Source organism: Papaver somniferum, chromosome 7 (genome assembly GCF_003573695.1).
Source record: "Papaver somniferum cultivar HN1 chromosome 7, ASM357369v1, whole genome shotgun sequence".
NCBI lineage: Eukaryota > Viridiplantae > Streptophyta > Magnoliopsida > Ranunculales > Papaveraceae > Papaver > Papaver somniferum.
Window position 1 is genome coordinate 67,134,564 of NC_039364.1, and position 13,667 is coordinate 67,148,230.

At 39.5% G+C, this 13,667-nt stretch overlaps 1 long non-coding RNA gene across 7 annotated transcripts; it reads left to right on the plus strand.

The window, feature by feature from the left end:
• Positions 1–8,488: 8,488 nt before the first annotated feature.
• Positions 8,489–12,583, plus strand: LOC113297528. Of its 7 annotated transcripts, none has more exons than XR_003333532.1 (6): positions 8,489–8,618; positions 10,326–10,458; positions 10,544–10,633; positions 10,706–10,792; positions 10,889–11,439; positions 12,332–12,583. It is a non-coding gene; the product is annotated as an uncharacterized LOC113297528 (long non-coding RNA). The 7 variants fall into 7 exon arrangements; XR_003333534.1 differs by having other exon boundaries at positions 10,547–10,792; positions 10,889–11,196; positions 11,357–11,439; XR_003333530.1 differs by having other exon boundaries at positions 10,547–10,792; positions 10,889–11,143; positions 11,357–11,439.
• The last annotated feature ends 1,084 nt before the right edge of the window (positions 12,584–13,667 follow it).

Genomic DNA, 13,667 nt, shown 5'->3' on the forward strand with positions numbered 1-13,667 from the left:
GTTGTAAGGTGCTCAACATAAGACACACAATGGAGCCTTCACAGTAAAACATAATAAAATGGATCAATGAAGATCAATACCGTGGATAACATACAAGGATCTATTCTATTTTCCATCATAACGATATAATAGACTTTATCCTTGTCAAACAAAAGATATCATCCTATTTTCCATCAAATACATGATTGCATAGGCACAACTTTTGTATATGTCAAAAGTCCATTCGTCCTTTCATCAATACGAATACCGATTCATAAACGACTTTGCTTTTGACCGCAATATGGGATCTTCAAGTTCACGGACGCAAACAATACATATCCCATAAAAATATTGCAATATCACAAACCATTAAAATACTGCAATAAACATCATCCTCCAAATATTTTTAGAATTTAATAACCAATAAACCTAAAAAATAACATAAGAAGATGAAAACAAAAATAGCTATGTGTAGTCACAATCATCGCTATTCAAAGCACTCGTTATTCTTCCAACTAATCCTAAAGGAAGACATCTTAGGCATTCATGAACTTTTCTAAAGTTTCTTCAGAGAACTCCTTCTCATTATTGAAGAGTTTATTAACAAAGGGATCATTCAACTCCTCCAAGTCTTTTGAAAACACTGTCAACTTACTGATTTCTTTTTCTAGTTTTCGTATAGTATTTGTAGATTGAGAGAACATTCGTTCATAGTGAACAATATCTTCTAAGGATGCAGAAATCCGAGATTTTAAATTGTTTCTATTGTTGATGAAATCTTTTACCAGGTTCCTGAAATTTTCATCACTTTGATACTACGACAAGAACCAGTTTAAGGAAGGATTTTTACCATTAATTGTAGCCTTCACTTTCTTCAAACCTGTAGAGGGGATCCCAGTAAACCGACGAACGTTATCTGCCAGGGTTGCATTCTTGCTTGTGTTGCATCTAGTAACGGGTGCCATGGAACATAAGCTTTTGAGATACACCGTCCGTGAACAACTGAAACCCTGTACAAGCAAAAGATTTTGTATTTTTAGAGATTTATATAGGTAAAAACAAAAATAACCAAAAATACACTTCTTGAGCCAAAAGACGCAAATCCCCATTTTCTCAAGACAAACATGGGGACGCGAACGTCTAGGGTTAGGAAGACATGATGGGATCAAAAAGCTCCCCTTGTTTATCCCATAGTGACTTTCTAAGGTAAGGCGCATGTGCATAGATTCTTCTTCTTTTGTTCCCTGAAGCACTTGTCACGTAGGACCTGTGACAATGAGTAAGCCGAAAAGCTAAAAGGCATTCCATAGGAACAATCGTTTCCTTAAGTTCAAATTCTTCAACACGTGAGTGTCCTTGAGAAATGAGCCTGAGATTATTTCTGAAGGTGTTTAAAAAATCTCCCTCATTCCTGGATACCCATTTAGACCCTTCATTATAGACATTGGACTTGCATGATACAAGGTTCCACACGACTTGTCTATGCAGTTGATCTAACTCATCATTCATTGATTTTTTCCAAGAGAAGTTGCTCAGAGTTACATCAATGTTTCCTGGTTCTAAATGAGACGAATAACAACCAGTTGAAAGAAGTCCTTCTGTTTTGGTTGTAGAGTCTTTTTTACGTTTGGAGACGATAGAAGATACACACACGGAGGAATCTCCTAACACATGTAGAAAAGGCCCACAACGACTGTCACTACACCATCGAAGAGAGGAAGTAGGACAAGAAGTAAGACTGCCTATACCATCGGTACTTTTCTGTACAGAATTCCCTGATAGTATTGTACGTCCCTTTTGAGTAACATAAGGTTGCACAGTATTCTTACAAGGATTACTTGCAGCCTTCAGACTCTTTAAAGACGACGTACAGGGTCGTCGAGGATGATCGTATGAGCATCCATAAAAGCCAGACCCTTGGCATTTGCCTGAATGGTTCCTAGTCACATCAGTTTTCTCAACAAATGATCATTGACCATGATCGTTGACCATGATCGGATGAGCATCCAACCGTTAGATCGAAAACTTAGCTTGTCACACACACTTGAGTAAACGTTTACTGGGTTAGTGAAAACCATGCCCAAACATGTACGTGTATGTTGGTTCAACATAGTAACCCAAAAAGGTTAACTTTTATGAGCATTTCATATTAATTTTGTTCTTCTTCACCATAACTAGTTCAATTGACTCAAATGAACTAGTTAAAGAGTTGTTCAATTGCTACGAGATCTTATGTAACTACACAAGACACAATTGAAACAAAGATGATTCGATTGAATCGGCTCATGAACATTATAGGCACGGTTTGCATAAAGCATTCCTTAGTAATTTAATGTTTCATGTTCAGAGCACATATTTAGATCATAACCTCTTAAGTTCACAAATAAGTTCGCGGACTTAAGTTAATCGGTTGAGTTTTCCAAACTCAGCAGAAATTCTCTGAAAAAGAACTTTCGCTAGTTCGCGGACTGGGTTCGCGGATAGAGTTCACGGACTTAGCACACAAACGAGTTTTGGAAAATCCAGCAGAAATTCTCGGTCGAGAACTTCCGATAGTTCGCGGACTGAGTCTGCGGACTGGGTTCGCGGACTTGGCAGGCCAATTCCACAATCCTTCCGATTTCTCTTGATCAACAAAGTTCGAAAACTTCGGTTCAAGGAATACATGGTTATGTAATCTAAACTCTCATTTCAATCATTGAGACATTCTCATAGGACGATATGTAGCCGTTATTCACAGACCGATTCACCTCAGAAAAATTCTCAAAGTGATTGAAACTTTTCATGACTTTCGTCACTAGGTGAAGATAAACTTGATCAAAGCGAAACGCTTTACAAACACACGATTTCGAGATAAAAGATAAGCAATGAATGCTCAGCTCGAAATGTCAAATGTGTATGATCTAGTATATATAGCATACGACTTTTGTCTCATAAGAAGTAGGAGATAGATTAGATAGACTTTTGAGTGATAGATAAGTTCAAGTCTCCACATACCTTTTTGTTGATGAAGTTCCACGGTTCCTTGTATAGATCTTCGTCGTTGTATGATGAATCGCCATGAAGTCCTTGAGCTCAATTACACTTTTCTATCCTAGTCCGAGACTTAGCTATGTAGGCTAGAAATCAAGACTCATAGTTTTGATCACTAACATTGACAAACATACTTGAGATAACAGCGCATGCGAGGTCGACTGAGCTATACTCTAACAGATTGGGGTTGTTTCGGCCATCGATCTATGGATGATCGGACTGGTCCATCGTGTATGGTGTATCCGATTACGCCTACTGGCTCTCTGTGCATCTGTGTTCATCCGAGTCATACGGGTGATTTCTTCGTTGGTGACTCTTTGAATGTGGTTTCTTCGGGCTGTACCTTCAACCCCTTTTGAGAAGTGGTCTTGTGCAATGATCCGCTGTCCTGTGCTGGTCCAAAGGGCCTCGACGATGTTGGATCCCCTTTTGGTTAAAGGCCAGGGGGTCATTATGAATCTTGGGAATTCCGACGGGGTACGCCTTTGTCTGCCAACCTCGTGTTGTTCTAGGTTCAGCATTGTTGTTTCTTCTAGGCCTTTTTCTTGGTAAAGCCAAAGATGTCCTTGCATTCTAGCCTTGCTAGTTGGGGGGTTGTATCCCGAGTATCTATCCATTAGGGATAATAATTCATACGTGAGTGCAATATCTGTGAGTTGATTGGGTACTTGTGGGTTATTTCGTGAATAAGTCCTCACAAGTTCGTTGGTTTTAATGCTGATTCGTCTGCCTTTATTTGTCTTTGACATCCTAGTTATGCCAAATGTCGTTGGTTGTGGCATGGTTCGCCTTAGGTGTGCTTGGCCCGGTTCTTCTGAGGCCGCCTGTGGGTGCATTGGTGTCTCCTTATGCTCAGGGTCAGTTCTCAGTTGGCTTTGGCGTTTTCCAATGTTTTCTTCAACGGTGCCTTTTTTTGTGCTTTTTAGAATGAGGGTGGTTCCGACCTCTGATTGCAGGTTAGGTTCGCATGCTCCCTCATCGGGGAGGTTCTGTGATTGTTATAACGACCCTGTAAACGACCCCGAGGTTACTGTGTCACACGAGGCTGGGACGTCACCCGAGCGTTTTGGCTCAGTAGATATTGCTATGTAGTCGTGGACTTCAGCTAGATTATTGGCATTTTTGGCCCTCCTTGCCTGCGCGTTTGGGGAGTTTACCTTGTTTCACCGTTCTGTACGTCCATATTGTAGCAGTATTTTGATTCTCCAGAATCTCCAATAATTTCTGCGACTCCATCTGGCGTGGGGAATCTTAGCCTTTGATGGTATGTCGAGGCTACTCATTTGATCCCATGGACCCAAGATCGCCCGACGATAGCAATGTAGGGTGATAATACATCCACTACACAGAAAGTAGTTAAGGCGAGGATTTTTCCCACCCGAATTTCTAAGGTTACCTCGCCCCTTGGGCGAGTCGATGAGCCGTTGAAGCCAAATACGTTATAGGTAGAGGGTATTAAACAGTCGTCCCTAAGACCCATCTGTTTGAACGTTTCATAAAACAAGATCTCAACAGAACTACCTCCGTCAATTAGGATTTTGGGCATTGCCCAAGCCAATGCCTTTGGTCTCTCTTCTTCGCCTTCATGCTCGGTAAGTGCAATGGACATCGTGACCACTAGTGGGTCGTTGTGGCTTCGTCCTCCATCAGGTGCCTCCAAGGTCGAAAAGCTGATAGGTAATCTCATCGACTCCTCGATCGGGGGTTCTTTAGCTACGCTGAAAACTTCATAACCTTTGAAGTTTCGCTTGTGAATTCTTCTTATAATATTTCCTCCGGATGTGGGGGCTACGATTCCTGAGTGCGATATTGTATTGCACCCTAGATATTGCGCCTCTCGAGGGATTTCTACCCGATGTACGGGTGTCCCGGCTATAAGTGGCACCACTGGTTGCGCGATGTACTCTTGAAGTTTGCCTTCGTCGATCATATCTTGCACCATCTTCTTCAAGTCCCTACACGAGTCTGTCGTGTGGCTATGGAATTGATGGAACTCGCAGAAGTCAGTTCTGTTTTTGGCCCGCTCTGGTTGTTGACCTCTATTCCATGGATAAGTGATTTTATGCTTTTCGTCAATCTGTTTGAGGATCTCGGATATGGGAGTGTTCAGCTTCGTGTAGACTGGGTCTACGAACTTTCCATTCTTTTGTTGGGCCTGGTCTCGCCCTTTCCATCCCCCGGCCCGATGTTTATCAAACTGAGTTGATCCATTGTTGGATAGCCCCGCTCCTTGGGCTGGCACCTGAGGGTTCTGTGGTTCTACCACATTCGCCCCTCTACTAGTTCCTTTCACCGACTTATCGTAAGTACCGTCTTGAAGTTCTACCAGGGCTACGTAGTCCTCTTGGATTTCTCTTAGCTTCCCAAAATTCTTTGGCATGGTTTCGTACATGCATACAAATATAGGATCTGTCTTCCTAAGACTATTTTTGAAGCCCGAGATTGCGTAAGCTTCGGGGACTTTTCCGATCTCGGCACATAGTTTTCTCTATCGTGTTACCAGGGATCGGAGTGACTCGTTTGGTCCTCGGGATATTTGGAATAGCGCGTCAACTTCAGGTCGGACTCTGCTATTGTGAATATATGTTTCTAGAAACAGCTTAGATAGGTGAGCAATTGACTTAACCGAGCCTTTAGGAAAGTTGTTGAACCACATCAGGGTTTCGTCTCTCAGACTAGCCGGAAAAAATTTACACAACACTACGTCGTAATGATCCCATTGGGTTAGTGTCATGCGATACATCCTTAGATGCTCGATCGCGTCTCCAGTTCCGGTGAACGGGGTTGTGAACGTCGGTAGGGAACACTTCCTTGAAAATGGCAATCTCAATAGGTTTTCAGACAAGGGGGATTGTCCCGCTTCTTGCACGACCTCCGCCAGCTTCTTGCTTTCTAGATTTCCTGTGGCTTCTTTGTACATGGACTCGAGCCTACTGAGTCGGGCCTGCAACTAATCATCGTTTTGCCTCGTTTCGTCCTTCTTCTTTCTTACTTGAGCCCTTTCGGGCGAGAAAGAGAGTTTATGGTTGCGATACCTTGATTGTCGTGAGTCCTCGTCCGATTGTTAAGTATATGATACAATCTTAGAACGAGTTGATTTCGAGGTCTCCCCTCGCTTGGGATTAGCGGGTGCGATATTCTCGGCCTCACAGTTGGTTTCGACTTCAGGGATTCTATTCTAATCTCGCCTGTGCTTGGGATCAACGTCTAATGACCCCTCGGACGGGCTATCCTCCTGGTTGATAACGCCCTTGCTTCCCTTGGGAAAGGGATCCGTTGTATCCTCGTATGAGGTGTCAGGGATATTGATTCTTTCATCGTCCTGCAAGTTTTCAAAAGGGTTTTCCTCCTCGGGGATCTCCTCAATGGTAGCGAGTTGCACCTTTTTCTTTGCTTTACGTTTCTGCTTGCGGTTTCTCCGTTCTAGCTTTCTGTTCCGTCTTTCTAGTCTCTTCATTCTCTCATCCCGAGCATCTTGTGCTTTCAGGATGGCTGCGATAGTATCATTGGCATCGCCGAGGTTGGAAGGGTCGTCCTTCCTGGCCTCATTGTTTGTTGTTTGCCTTGGCAAACGGTCCAACTCTCCTGGTTGGGTTGGATGGACATCCTCATGCCTCTCGAAGGGGTTTCCCTCGCCTTCGGAGCTAGAATTGTCAGTTAGTCCTTCCCGATACTGGTCATCGGGCTCTCCCTCTCCTTGGATCTCACTGTTTAGCATGGTCTCTCCTGGCTCCATGTCATCTAGTCCCTCTGACTGGGGTCCACCATTCCCTCCTTGGCTCGTGCGAGCAGATCGTCGCGTCACCATTACCTTCCCTGCAGTATATGCAATAATATTTAATTTGTCTTTTCTTTCAGAAAAGTGGGACCCTAGATTTGCAGGTCACGTGCAATTACTAAGTCGTAGTTCAGACTGGACAGTTTAGTACATGAAGACTTTGCAGTAAATTTTGGAGACATGTGAAAATGTTAAAACATTCTCTACTTGCACAAGGCATTAATGATGAAGAAAAGGTGTTTTATCAGTTCCCTTTTTTTCGAGAAACATACCTCCCTCATTACGTCATGCCTTTTATAGAGAAGAGACCAAATTATGATGATTTGAGCATATCTTCCCATTTTGGGAAATATTTCTCATCATCTTTTAACTTGGATATAGGACAAATTTTTGAGTTTGATGAATGATTATGTACTCATTAACCCTTCTTCTTGACTTAGAGTTAGGTTTCTAAGAAGAAATTTGTAGGTTATTTCGAGTTCCTTTAGGGATGAAGAACAACTAGCTCTTTCAACTTTCACATGAAGAGATTTTCTTCCATGAAGTCTACTTATCAGTATTCCTCTTTCCAACTCTTTCATGGAGGAGATCGTTTGAGTGCCGAAGTATCAAAAACTCCATTTTCACTCCGATCTTCAACTCTCCTGAGTGCCTTAAGAAAGATATTGGAAGCTGCTGCTAAACGAGAAATCTAATAGAAAACTAGCGAAAAACTGTAGATCTGTTGATTTTGAGGTTCTTCTAGACTTCACAGATCGTGTAGACCATATTTGAGTCCGAGCTCTACTCATGCATCTTAACAGAAATCTACCCAATAGTATGAAAAACTACTTCTCTCATGGAGATTATGAAATCTATATAGAGCTGTTACTAGGGAGGCAAAATAAATCTTCATACCTCCATGTTTCTAGCGCCAAAATGTAGTTGCATCTTTTCTGATTACTACACCCAAGTAAGATTTAAGACTAAAAACCACTAAAACATACAAGATTCAAGACGAATAAGATGTAAAGAGCATGAAAAGTAAAGATTAACACAAGCATATAACGTGGTTCGGCCATGAAGACCTACATCCACGGGGAAGAAGATGTTTTCTTTATTGATTATAAGGTCTTACCCTTGAAAGAGCTACAAATCTCACTTAGATTCCTTACTCTCTCTCTATCTAGATCTCTCTCAGGAATTCTGTGTAGAAAGACCATCTAATAATACATAAATTGTCCATCTCCTTCTACATGGACTGGTATTTATAGGGAAATTAGACTCGTGGAGGCTTGGTCGTCCGAGCTGGTGGAGCTATCGTACATCGTCTTCGCTGCTTCGGACTAGTTCTATACTATCCCTTGTGATGGCTTGCTTGGTTCTCCCTTCGAGTTGTCTCACTCTCCTCCAGATCGTGTAGCCCTTCTTTGGAGAACCTCGTGTTCTATCATTTCTGGGCCATAATATAGGTCGTCCGAGTCCTCCATTACGATGTAGATCTGCCCACATCTTTGCCCTTATCCTTCATTAAATGCGGTTCTTCTTTTTAGACTTGACCGTCTGAGCAGATTAGAATACTCCTTACACGCGTCATTCATGTAACGTTGTAGCAGGTGTCTTGATTCTGACAAACTCACCTTTTTAGAGTATGATTCGATGCTCCTATCTTATCATCTTATTGTGGATTCACCTTAGGATGTTAGACACGTGGCCATCCGTTATTTTACCCTCACAGGGAACTTCAAATCCTCTCGTGATTTTTCTCTAACTTCGTCAATTGCTATCGTCTGAAGGCTGATTTCTTCAATTCGTAGGATTTTCCAGTTCCGATTTCTTGAATTCGTTGGTACGTACTCCTCTTAAAATTGAGTTTACAGTTCAATAATTGATTTCGATTTCTAGTAGTTAAGCTATGATTGATGTTTGTTTCGTAACTATTACTCAATTCGTTGGTAAGTCGAATTTAACTTCTTAATTCTTCTTTTAACCTAATAGATGCTGTGAAGTTGTAATTTGTTTAAAGATTTTAACCTAATAGAAAAATGAAAGCAATCTATTAGTCGAAGTTTACTTTGGTTAAATTTCTTTTAACCTAATAGATGCTGTGAAGTTGGAATCAATTTTTTGTTTTTGTTTTGTGTGGGGGAATTAATCCGCTGTAGCATTTTGACTAGGAATTGTACAGTTTAATGATTTCGGATAGAAAAAGGAATTATCGGAATTCTCATGTGAAAAACTTGGTTCATGATTAAGGTACACTAGATTTAAAAGCATATAGCTAAGTTACAACTCAGTTCATGATTTATGTATAGTAGATTTAAAATTGGACATGGGTAATGGCATGTGTAGTGAGAAAATATTGAGTGTTAGACTTCATAGTCCTATGCTGAGAATGGCTGTGGCTCACTATAGGAGGAGAGCCTTAAGAGGAATCATCTAGCTAAATTACAACTATTTTTATGGCGTAAACCTTTCTCATAAGATCTAATAGGTCTGTGTGTTTACTATTTATGCATGGTTAGAGAGTTAAAGGAGTATTAATTGGAGTCTTGATACATTTACTTGTGAATTGTGCCAGTGTTTGGCTTGTATATTGTGCGATGAACGAATTTGGGTATTGCCACATCTCCACTTTCAACGATTCAAATAAGCCATGTTCATACATTTTGGTAAAATATTGTGTTCATAAGCATAATCATAATTTGTTCATAAGCCTAATATTCAGAAATTTTACTCATGCTTTGTAAAATTATGAACAGTCGGTAGCAACAACAGTTAGGGATGCGTCCTTTTGGTTGTTTTAAAGGGCTGGAATAAGTATGTGATTATACATTGCTAGAATGTGAAAGTTAACGATTGAATGAGAGCCAAATCCAAATAATAAAAAATATGGGGATTTTGTCTCTGACGCTGGATTTGAAGTTTCTTTGTTTTGGAATTATGTGGGCGTAGTGTAAGTAAACATTCCAGAACTTGAATCATCACTGATATGTTTCGTCTCTACCATATTCTGATTATCTTAGGTATAAATGACTACCTTCTTTTGCTGAGAATGCAAAACTGTCTTCTCTAATATTGTTGATTGCTTTATCACATTTTCTTGTGGGTTCACATATTTTAGTGTCACCAAACTGTCTTCTCTAATATTTTTTAGTGTCACCAAAATGTACCATAAATGTGGATATAGTCAATTTGGAGGTTCTAATCATCATATTGATTTTCTTTAGAAAATTTACTGAACTATAGTATTTGCACCTCATCTTTTATAGATTGGATATTAAGTTTCAATTGAAAATTCCATTTTATCACAAGAGGATGCAAATGTACCATAACATTGTTTTTTCTCAGATAATATGGATGATGTATAGGGTATCCTAACTAACTAGCCCTTAGTCAGTTGCTCTTAAATTTATCATTTCAGTTTAATGTCTAGGTTTTTTTTACTGCAATTGGTAATTTCTAGGGGATTTTTACTGCAATTTTGTCTATTTGATCTTTAATTCTTCTCATTCAATTTATGCAACTTAAAATTGAAGTTCTTGTGACACGGCAGGTACTTGAAAACGTTAAAGTCATATGTGAGGAACAAATCTGACTGTTGGGGAGTGGTATGGGAATTGTCCACCTGGTATACCTCATGCACAATGGGAAATATGGTTGACTATTGGCAGACTCTTGAGTTTAAGGTCGATATGATTAAAAATACTTGTTTTTCTGTTTTGCTAGAAGGTTCGTATATACATAATGATTGTTGAATGTATTTTATTGCAGCAGTCGGGTGCACGCAACACAGAGAACAGAGAACAATTGACTGGACATCACACTTTTGGTTCAAAGTCCTTTATGCGCCATGCGTATGAGGTATATATTTTCCAGGCCTTGTAATTATAATAATCATAATACTCATTCTAGTATATCCTTTCTAACATACAGATAGAAGTCGAAACCAATCAACCAGCAACACGAATGGATATATATGGAAGGACATATAACAAATCTGATGCTGGAAAAGAAAAATTTGTAAGTTTTTCACTTATACTATTTTTTAAGTGGTCTGTTCTTTATCTTTTTTTTTTTTTTTTTTTTTGTGTTGTATCTAATATACGTTCACGATAGAGGAAAATGGAAGCGCTAAGAAAGAAAGCAGAATAAAATGGTGTCATAGAATCACTTCAGCAACTAGATGGTGATAGTTATTCCCAAACTATTGGACCTGACAAACGAGGACGATATCGCGGTGTTGGGAACCGCATCAAACCCAAGAAAAGATCCAGGGGAGAATCTTCAAGTACAAGCAACACTGATGACATGCTCAAGGAGTTACAAGAACATATTGTGGTCATAGATCAGGATCGTGAAGAATTGCGAAAGGTGAATGAGAGCTTGATAAAGAGCAACGAAGAGACGAACAAAAAGATGGACAAGTTGTTAGAAATATTTCAACTAATCTCTCCTAATCATGTTGCTATATGTTTACCAAGCTCTTAAGTTATCTAGATTGTTTTATAAGTTTACCAAGTTCTAGAGGACTATTTATCTATTTAGGCTTATCTGATTAGATATTTTTATTGACTCCTTGTGCAGGATATTGCTGCAATGATATCAGCCATCTAATTATAATTTTGGAAGCTAATCTGATGCTTGGTTGCTGTCGGGGTCTTTTAACTGTAAGAGCTTCAGAACTTTTTTTAATTCTAAATTGAAATAGTCTAAGCAAACACAATCATTATGGTTAAGTCACTAAACTTGTTCCTGTTGTTAATGTGATGCTCGGCTAGTTGTTAGCATCCTATGATGGCTGCATTACATTTGAGTTCAAGCATCTTTGTGTTAGCTAGTGTCAGGCTCTTGTAGATGTCTATTTACTGGTGGTTTGAGTGCCGCCTGTGGTTCAGCCTTAACCTGTCCTCTTTTCAATATGTATTAGTTGCAAGGTAGTAACTGTCTGTTGCCTTCTAGCTGCAAAAGGGTACACATTATAATTTACGAACAAGTGCCCAAGGACCATGACTGACTTAATATCTTGGTGCAAGCTAATCTGTACTATTCAATTGAGCGTAGTAGAGGCTATGTGAACAACCTAGAAACAAGCAAGAAAGCCTATGGGACCTAACTCCTAAGTATTTCTTTAGAAATTGTTAGCGACTTCTCTAGTGAGTTTCCTGAACTATCACTTATTTTCACATACATTTCGGGCCTGAACTATATGATAACATGCAATTGTGCCCTGTATCACTTGTTATAATATGTCAATAATCATTCTGAAGATTTGGTGAAGAACTTGTCCGACACAACTACTAGTTAAACACAATTTCTGGTTCCCAGATTTCTTTTCAGACTTATTTGAGCATTTTAAACTTGGTTGGACTTGAAAGAAAAGAACCTAGTACTAAACCTTTCAGTTTCCCATTGGGATTATGTTTAACTTTGTCTCTGCATTATCACATGATCGTTCTTGTGTAGGTCTAGTAGTGCTTTCTATAACCTTTCTGTTTTCTCTACAATATACGGTCCTTATATATATATATATTTGCTAACTCCATTGTTTTTTATTTTCAGTTGGAATGGAGTTGATTCTAGCAAATACATACATATGGTTTTGTAAAGGAGGTGATTCTAGCAAATACATTGGTAGTTTATTACTTCAGAAAAAGTTCTTTAATAGTTGATATGTAGTGCCTTGGCAGAATTCTAGCATTTTGACAAACATTTGTCTTTTAATTTGTATGGTAACTTGAGATTTTGGTACTTTCAGAAACAATTGTCAAATTGTTACTTTGAGAATGAAAGAAAATAAAATCTTGTTATGAATTTCTAGTTTGTATTTGAATGTTGGATGTATTTTTCTATGTACAACTTGATATAGCAGGGGAATTGCAAATTGCTCAAACTTTTTATAGTTTTGGTGACGGCTAAGTCTGACCAGAGGTGACGGCATATGGTGTCCCAAATAAGACCTGTTGTGACGGCAGATGCCGTCCCAGTTGGCTTTCGCCAACTGAAATTAATCAAGGAAAATGTGACAGGAATAATACCGTCACAAGTGATCTGGTGATAGTGTACCTGTCGCAGTGGCCGTCACAATAGGTATTTGCGACGGCACCTAATGTGACGGCACTATATCCGTCACAATTCTGCAATTGTGACGGAAAATCGAGCTATTGTGATGCTTTTTAGCGTCCCAATAGGGCATTATTTTTGTAGTGACACCACCAACAATTAGTTCCAGAATACAAATTTTGATGAAGACCAAGACCGCGTCCGATCGATTCCGTCCTAGCTAGGATAACCGATTCAGGTTATCTCTGCTATTGTTATTGTTACTTTGAAAAAACAAGAGATAAATGGGTGGATCTATTGTTCCTGTTTTCCCCATGTCATATGTTTTACCATGTTTTAGAAAAAAAACTTGAGAAGTGGTTGGGCCTTTGGGTCCTAACATGTCTGTTGACTGCAGATTTGCTATATGGTTTGGTTGTGCTACTTTCAACCCAAACATGCCATTTAAACTAGTTTTGTCACTTAGAAAATCGTTTGGAATGGTTATGGTTCTACCTTAAATTTTATTTGGGAACTTTGTTGTTAGGTGGCTTCATTATGTTGGTTGTCTGTTTGAAATTTTTGTGATGATTAAAAACTTTCTGGTCTGTCCTGTAACCGATCATAATCCTGTAATCTCTACCGTCTTTGAAACAGAGTATAATTATCAATGTAACTGAGGCTAGCCTCTTTTTCGGGGAAAAAAAAGTTGCGTAAAGCATCGTTACACTTGGGACATCGGCAACAAAGTTCAATCTGCTTCAAGATGCGACAATCCACTAAGGTTTCGGTCAAGAACGGGCTAGGGCCTACTTTTTGTTTGTGTTTGTTTTTGGTTTCTTTTATTCCTCGAGTC